At 48.3% G+C, this 8938-nt stretch overlaps 1 non-coding gene across 1 annotated transcript; it reads left to right on the forward strand.

Annotated features, from left to right (window-relative positions):
* Positions 1–1295: 1295 nt before the first annotated feature.
* On the forward strand, positions 1296–1377 carry trnas-gcu (transfer RNA serine (anticodon GCU)). Its single transcript has one exon. It is a non-coding gene; the product is annotated as a tRNA-Ser (tRNA).
* The last annotated feature ends 7561 nt before the right edge of the window (positions 1378–8938 follow it).

Raw genomic sequence — 8938 nt, forward strand, 5'->3', positions numbered from 1 at the left:
GAGCACCCGGCGGAAACCCACACAGACACAGGGAGAACTTGCAAACTCCACACAGGCAGTACCCAGAACTGAATCCTGGTCAATGGAGCTGTGAGGCTGCGGTGCTAACCATTGCGCCACTGCGCCACTGTTGTTGTTTTGATAAATGAAGGAAGTTCCCTCCACCCATTTTTTTTGGACAGACAGTGTGGTATAAGGATGTAAAGGGTTAATGCTGAAGATAGTGGGATCAACCCCTCCCACTGTCAGAGTGATGATGTAACAGTCACATGAGATGAAGTTTGGGAGAAGAGAGAGCAGCACCAAAGATGCTAGCTTAGCAGGCTTGATGAGTGTGCATAGAGTATTGTGTAAATTAGAAAAGAGTTCTTAGTTCTTTCAGCAGGAACTGTGTCCAGAAAATATCGACAAACTCACAATTTTATTATTCAGGAGTCGGAACACAGATATTAATTCCAAGTGACAGTTCTGGGACCAATTAACAAAAAAAGTAGAGAATAATATTACTCACTGATTGAAATCCCCCAGTGAGGAGACAGTTAAACAGGTGATCTGTTGGGGCATCCTTCGATCCAAGGTTTCAGCAACATTTAATCTCCCTTTTTGGTGAAATTCTCTGTTATTTGCAACTTTTTTTTATCAGCTTTCATGGGCGAGTGAAAAAACTGAAAAAATTGAACAGTTCCATCCTTTCTTTTCTTCATTCGTCTCTTCTTTCCATCAGTTTCTCTTTTCTGTCCCAGATCAATATAATGATGAGAATCCCAATTTAATCTGTTGTTTCTGGTGTTTTATCCATTCCAATCAAAATTTCAATATTCCAATCAAATCTATTTGTTATTCCACAGTGTCTCTCCATGTGTTTTATTCTGTTGTATTCTCTCACAGTCTGTTTGATGATCAATGTTACATCTCACTCTCTGTTCTGGTGAAGATCAGAAGCAGTGATATCTGTTTACCCCACCCGACAAGTCGGCCTGAGGCTGTGTCTCTCTGATCATGTGGAGTTAAAGCAATTCTTCCAGTCAGTTAGTTCAGTTGTCATTTCATGAGAAATTCGGTCATCGTGACTTCGTCAGTGACCTAATGGTTCAGGTGTCTGAGTGATGTTAATCATGATGTGATGAAATGATTGTATGTTCCAGTCTTTCCGTGGTGGGTTTTCACACTGAGTAGAAACGTGTTGGACATGGTCTGGAAATGTTTCACACCGCTCCATTCCCAACTTCATTTCCTGACAGAAGAAACCCACAGCCAGAAACTGTGCTGAAGGTGACAACGTTTCTGATGCAACGGGCAAGGTGGCCGAGAGGTTAAGGTGATGGACTGCTAATCCATTGTGCTCTGCACACGTGGGTTCGAATCCCATTCTTGTCGCTAGTTTATGAACTGTTTAGTTTATTGTTTATGTTGGGGGAGTTTATGTGTAAAGTCAGCCTCGAAACCTGTTCTTGTCCATGTCCAGACAGTGATTCCAGAATTGGTTATACTTTATTAAAATTGAGACAGACATTTGGAATTCTTCACCCAAACTGCACTGGAATGAAGATCAAATAGGGATCACGAAACGGAGCAGGATTTTTCCTCCCCTCCTTCCTTCCATCTTTACTTTCTCTGGATTTGCACCAAGTGAAAGACAAATGGGAAAAGCAAATGGCGAGGGAGCAGATGCAGAAAATGATCCTTTGGCAAGAAATGTATTTTCAAATCTTCTTGATAGATTAAGTGAGTGAGCAATGCTTTGGCAGATGGAGTTTAAAATGAGGGGTCATCCACTACCTACGATAGATCAGAGTGTTTTTTTGTTAGAGGTGAGATGTTAGAAACGGCGGAGGAGCAGAGACCCGAATACTGAATTAATAAAAGCTAGTGGACTGGTAGAAAATAATGTGAAAAGTGAACAGAATATGAAGATTGGAACTCATGTTGCAGTGATATAAAGCTCTGTGCTCCTGAAGTAAATGTCCAAGCCCAGATTGTGGGGAATCTGTGGAGAGTGATTTGGTTTTTATTCATTCTTGGGTGTGAGTATCGCTGATAAGGCTAGCATTTATTACCCATTCCTATTGCCGTTGAGAAGGTGGTGGAGAGCTGCCTTCTTGAACTGATGCAGTCCAATTGGTGCAGGAACACCCACAGTGCTATTGGGGAGGGAGTTCCAGGATTGTGACCCAACAACAGTGAAGAAATGGCGATATCGTTCCAAGTCAGGATGGTGAGTGACTTGGAGGGGAACCTGCAGGTAGTGAGTTCCCATGCATCTGCTGCCCTTGTCCTTCGAGTTGGTAGTGGTCACGAGTTTGGAAGGTGCTGTTGAAGGATATTTGGCGAGCTGCTGCAGTGTATATGGAGATGGTACACACTGCAGCCACTGTTTACTGGCTGTGGAGGGATTGAATGTTTAAGGTGGTGGGTTAGGTGCCAATCAAGTGCGCTGCTTTGTCCTGGATGGTGTTGAGCTTCTTGAGTGTTGTTGAGTGGGATGTATTCCATCACACTCCTGACTTGTGCCTTGTAGATGGTGGACAGGATTTGGGGTGTCAGGAGGTGAGATACTTGCTGCAGAATTCGTAATCTCTGACCTGCGCTTATAGCCACAGCATAGATGTGACTGGTCCTGTTACGTTTCTGGTCAAGATGTTGATGGTGGGGGATTTAACAATGATAATGCTTCTGAATATCCAAAGGTAGATTTTTTTTCTCTCTCATTGGAGATGTTCACTGCTTGGCACTTGTGTGGCCAGAAGGTTGCTTGTCACTTATCAGCTCAAGCCTGAATGTTGCTCAGGTCTTGCTGCTTGCAGGCACAGACTGCTTCAGTATCTGAAGAGTTGTGAGTCATCATCTAACATTCCCACTTCTGACTTATGTTGAAGAGAAAGTCGTCAATGAAACAGCTGGGATGTTTGGGTCTAGGACACCACCCTGAGAAACTCCTGAGGCAATGTCCTGGGCTGAGATGATTGGCCTCCACTAACCACAACATCTTGCTTTGTGCGAGGTATGACTTCAACAAGTGGAAAGTTTACCCCCTGATTCCCATTGACTTCAATTTTGCTTGGGATCCTTGATGCCACACTCACTCAAGGGCAATCACTCTCACCTCTCCTCTGGAATTCCACTCTTTCATCTCTGTTTGGACCAAGCTGCAATGAGATCATACGAACAGAAGATCAGAAGAACTAGTAGCAGGAGTAGGCCATTTGGCCCCTCGAGCTTGCTCCGCCATTCAATAGGATCATGGCTGACCTGATCATGACCTCAACCCCACTTTCTTGCCTGCCCACATAACCCTTGGCTCTCTTGTAGATAAAAATCTTGAAGACATTCAATGACCCAACCTCCACTGCTCTCTGCGGTAAAGAATTCCAAAGATTAATGACCCTCTGAGAGAAGAAATTATTTCTTAAATGAAAAACCCCTAAATCTGAAACTGTGTCTCCTAGTTCTAGATTCCACCATGAGAGGAAACATCCTCTCAGCATCTACCCTGTCAAGCCCCCTCAGAATCTTATATGTCTCAATACGTTCACCTTTCATTTTTCTCAACTCCAATGAGTATCGGTCCAACCTGCTCAAGTTTCCTCATAAGACAACACCTTCATCACAGGAATAAATCCAATGAACCTTCTCTGAACTGCCTCCAATGCAAGTATATCCCACCTTAAATAAGGAGACCAAAACTGTCCACAGTACTCTAGGTGTGGTTACACCAGCACCATGTGCATTTGCAGCAAGACTTCTCTACTTTTATACTCCATTCCCCTTGCAATAAAGGGTAATATTCCATTTGCCTTCCTAATTATTTGCTGTACCTGCATAGTAACTTTTTGTGATTCATGTACGAGGACACCCAGATCCTTCTACACCGCAGCATTCTGTAATCTCTCACAATTTAAATAATATTTTCCTGTTCTATTCTTCCTACCAAAGTGGATAACCTCACATTTTCCCACATTCTACTCTATCTGCCAAATTATTTCCTGTAGCTGAGAGACCCTGGCAGAACCTAAACTGAGCATTTCTTTTGGGCCTCCTTATCTCGAGAGACAATGGATACGCGCCTGGAGGTGGTCAGTGGTTTGTGAAGCAGCGCCTGGAGTGGCTATAAAGGCCAATTCTGGAGTGACATGTTCTTCCACAGGTGCTGCAGAGAAATTTGTTTGTTGGGGCTGTTGCACAGTTGGCTCTCCCCTTGCGCCTCTGTCTTTTTTCCTGCCAACTACTAAGTCTCTTCGACTCGCCACAATTTAGCCCTGTCTTTATGGCTGCCCGCCAGCTCTGGCGAATGCTGGCAACTGACTCCCACGACTTGTGATCAATGTCACACGATTTCATGTCGCGTTTGCAGACGTCTTTATAACGGAGACATGGACGGCCGGTGGGTCTGATACCAGTGGCGAGCTCACTGTACAATGTGTCTTTGGGGATCCTGCCATCTTCCATGCGGCTCACATGGCCAAGCCATCTCAAGCGCCGCTGACTCAGTAGTGTGTATAAGCTGGGGATGTTGGCCGCTTCAAGGACTTCTGTGTTGGAGATATAGTCCTGCCACCTGATGCCAACTATTCTCCGAAGGCAGCGAAGATGGAATGAATTGAGACGTCGCTCTTGGCTGGCATACGTTGTCCAGGCCTCGCTGCCGTAGAGCAAGGTACTGAGGACACAGGCCTGATACACTCGGACTTTTGTGTTCCGTGTCAGTGCGCCATTTTCCCACACTCTCTTGGCCAGTCTGGACATAGCAGTGGAAGCCTTACCCATGCGCTTGTTGATTTCTGCATCTAGAGACAGGTTACTGGTGATAGTTGAGCCTAGGTAGGTGAACTCTTGAACCACTTCCAGAGCGTGGTCGCCAATATTGATGGATGGAGCATTTCTGACATCCTGCCCCATGATGTTCGTTTTCTTGAGGCTGATGGTTAGGCCAAATTCATTGCAGGCAGACGCAAACCTGTCGATGAGACTCTGCAGGCATTCTTCAGTGTGAGATGTTAAAGCAGCATCGTCAGCAAAGAGGAGTTCTCTGATGAGGACTTTCCGTACTTTGGACTTCGCTCTTAGACGGGCAAGGTTGAACAACCTGCCCCCTGATCTTGTGTGGAGGAAAATTCCTTCTTCAGAGGATTTGAACGCATGTGAAAGCAGCAGGGAGAAGAAAATCCCAAAAAGTGTGGGTGCGAGAACACAGCCCTGTTTCACACCACTCAGGATAGGAAAGGGCTCTGATGAGGAGCCATCATGTTGAATTGTGCCTTTCATATTGTCATGGAATGAGGTGATGATACTTAGTAGCTTTGGTGGGCATCCGATCTTTTCTAGTAGTCTGAAGAGACCACGTCTGCTGACGAGGTCAAAGGCTTTGGTGAGATCAATGAAAGCAATGTAGAGGGGCATCTGTTGTTCACGGCATTTCTCCTGTATCTGACGAAGGGAGAACAGCATGTCAATAGTCGATCTCTCTGCACGAAAGCCACACTGTGCCTCAGGGTAGACGCGCTCGGCCAGCTTCTGGAGCCTGTTCAGAGCGACTCGAGCAAAGACTTTCCCCACTATGCTGAGCAGGGAGATTCCACGGTAGTTGTTGCAGTCACCGCGGTCACCTTTGTTTTTATAGAGGGTGATGATGTTGGCATCGCGCATGTCCTGGGGTACTGCTCCCTCGTCCCAGCACAGGCATAGCAGTTCATGTAGTGCTGAGAGTATAGCAGGCTTGGCACTCTTGATTATTTCAGGGGTAATGCTGTCCTTCCCAGGGGCTTTTCCGCTGGCTAGGGAATCAATGGCATCACTGAGTTCCGATTTGGTTGGCTGTATGTCCAGCTCATCCATGACTGGTAGAGGCTGGGCTGCATTGAGGGCAGTCTCAGTGACAGCATTCTCCCTGGAGTACAGTTCTAGGTAGTGCTCAACCCAGCGGTCCATCTGTTTGCGTTGGTCAGTGATTATGTCCCCCGATTTAGATTTGGGGGGGGTGATCTTCTTGATGGTTGGCCCAAGAGCTCTCTTCATGCCATCATACATTCCTCTGATGTTTCCGGTGTCTGAGGCCAGCTGAATATGACTGCATAGGTGTTGCCAGTAGTCGTTTGCGCAACGCCTAGCTGTTCTTTGTGCAGTACTTCTGGCTGCTTTAAGTGCTGCGGATGTTAAATCGCTGGGGGCTTTCTTGTAGTTCAAAAGTGCAATGCGCTTAGCGGCTATGACAGGTTCCAGCTCTTCATTATGAGATTGAAACCAGTCTGCATTTCTCTTCGCACTTTTGCCGTAGGTGGTCAAAGCTGACTCATAGATGGCGTCTCTGATGTGGGCCCACTTGGTCTCAGCATCCCCTGTGGGAGTGTTTTGAAGGGCTGTTACAAGTGAATTTAGAAATTTTTGTAACAGCTGTGGGTGAGAAATTCTGCTCGTGTTGATGCGCGGGTGGCCCTTCTGCTTGGAATGATGCAACTTCTTTGGTCTGAGTCTAACCTTGCTGCACACCAGGGAGTGGTCGGTGTCGCAGTCCGCACTGTGGAAGCTGCGTGTGATTTGAACACTGTTTAAGGCGGCTCGCCTTGTGACAATGAGGTCTAGCTGGTGCCAACGACGTGATCTTGGGTGCCTCCATGAAACCTGGTGACAGGGTTTAGTGTGAAAGAACGAGTTGGTGATGCAGAGGTTATGATAGGTACACAACTCAAGCAGTCTCTGCCCGTTCTCATTCATCCTTCCAACGCCATAGCGCCCAAGGCAGGAGGGCCATGAGTCATGGTCGGCCCCAACCCTGGCATTAAAGTCCCCCAGCAGGAATAGGTGTTCGGTGTTGGGGATGCTGCTAATGATGTTATGGAGTTGTTCATAGAACTGGTCTTTAGCTTCAGGTGCGGAACAGAGTGTTGGAGCATAGATGCTGAGTAGGTGTACTGGACCAGAGGTGGTGAGCAGTCGGATGGACAGAATGCGTTCCGAGCCATTTGAGGGAGGCTCTATCATGCTGAGCAAGGAGTTTCTGATGGCGAAGCCCACTCCATGCTGTCTTGGTTCTTCAGGATCCCTGCCCTGCCAGAAGAAGGTGTAGTCTTGCTCTGCTAGAGAGCCACTCGCGGGGAGGCGAGTCTCCTGAAGTGCTGCAATGTCCACATTGAGTCTACTGAGCTCGTTGTTAATGATGGCGGTCTTCCGAGAATCGTTGATTTGTGTAAGGTCTTCCGACAGGCCAGGACACATAGTTCTGACGTTCCAGCTTGCAAAGCGAAGGGCTGGTACCTTCTTTCCTTTTTTCATGTTGTTTGGTGCGGTGTGTCAGTCCACCTTTCGGGCAATGACCCTGAGCTCCAAGCACCCATTGAAGCAGGCAGACTGTGGCGGGACAGAACCTTATTGACCGGGGGCTGCCCGGTTTGAGGCGGGCGGTAGCTGTCCAGTGAGGTGCAATGACCTCTCCCACCGACAAAGGCAACCCGTGGCGCCCAGTTTCTACGCCAATTTATCTGGACTTATAACCCGTAACTGCTGCCTTCCGTGTTGTTTCAGTCGCTGTGAGGCAACTATGGAGTGACCTCTCCATGGCGCATGCCTGGGCAAATTTATGGAGGTTGAGAGTTGCCCAGTCGTCAAAACCCCCCTCTCGGCCTTTCTGGTGGGGTCCAAAGGAGTGCAGGACACGACGTTTGGCACCAGTATGGCTGCAGGAACTGCCGGAAACATGCCAAAGGTGACACATGACCGCCTACGGGGTTCCGCTCCGGATTTTCTGTTAGGGTTTACTCCCTTAGCCTTGGTCTCTCCCGAGACGCCCACAAGGCAGTGGGGTTGTTGGGGCCCCTACACAGGTGTAGGATGGTGCCGGTGGGAGGAGGGGATGCAAGGGGGAGGGGTAGAGGGAGGGGGTGGGGGGGGGTGCAGGGGAAGGGGGTGCGGGGTGAAGATGGTGCGAGGGGGGGGTGGGCTGGGATGGGGTTGTGAGGGGGTGAGCTGAGAGGGTGGAGCAGGGAAGGGGACGGGGGTGGGGGGGGTGGAAGGGGGGTAAAGGGGGGGGAGGGGGGGTGGAATCTGGTGCAGGTAATAAGCCATTTCCTCAGTGCCCACCATCGACGTCCGGAAAGCTCATCCACGTCCTTCGGGAGGTGAAGCATCATTTGGCAGACTTAGAGGTGATTACATTTGCTAAGGGTTTTTTTTTTGCAGTGGTTTAAATAAAGGCATGCAGCATTGCCGACAGTGCGCTGCAGATGCTCTCCGAGCCATCTCCCGCGGGCGCTTCGAAGTTGCGGCCGGGGGGGCCGTTCGTGGATGTTTTGGGTGTTCGGGGCACCTTTTCACAGGACTTCTCCCGGGTCCCGCAGCTCCTTCTTCACCTCAATGGACTTACCGCATGCCGTGGCTGCAGACACTCTGGACTGTGAAGACAGCAGGATCGGAGATTAAAGTATCGGCAGCTGTTCTCGTCAGTTTCATCCGGATCAATTTCATTGAGAAAACAAAGAGCAGGTGTGGCTGGGGGAGGGCAGTGGGCCCAGGTAACATACACTAAACTAACTGTTAACTTTTAGATAGGGCTAAAATGAACTGATTTAAAGAGCCAGGGGAATTTAAACAGTTTAAGAGGGCAGATTGGGGGAGAAAACGTTAGGGATGGAAGCAGATGGCCATGGATAGAGTTGAACAGCAAGGGAGCTTCCTAGGGAGCTTCCAGCCCAGGAGCTGAGCAATGATGATCAGATTATTGCTAAGTGTGTGGTGCTTGATAGCACTGTTGGTGACATCTTCCATCACTTTGCTGATGTTTGATAGTAGACTGATGGGGCGGCAATTGGTCAGATTGGATTTGTCCTGCATTTTTTTTTATGGAGAGGGCACACTTGGGCAATTTTTCACATTGTCAAGTAGATGCCCGTGTTGTAGCTCTACTGGAAAAACTTGGCTGAGAGCGCAGCTAGTTCTGGAGCACAAGTCT

Source organism: Heterodontus francisci, unplaced genomic scaffold, assembly GCF_036365525.1.
Source record: "Heterodontus francisci isolate sHetFra1 unplaced genomic scaffold, sHetFra1.hap1 HAP1_SCAFFOLD_854, whole genome shotgun sequence".
Taxonomy (NCBI): Eukaryota; Metazoa; Chordata; class Chondrichthyes; order Heterodontiformes; family Heterodontidae; genus Heterodontus; species Heterodontus francisci.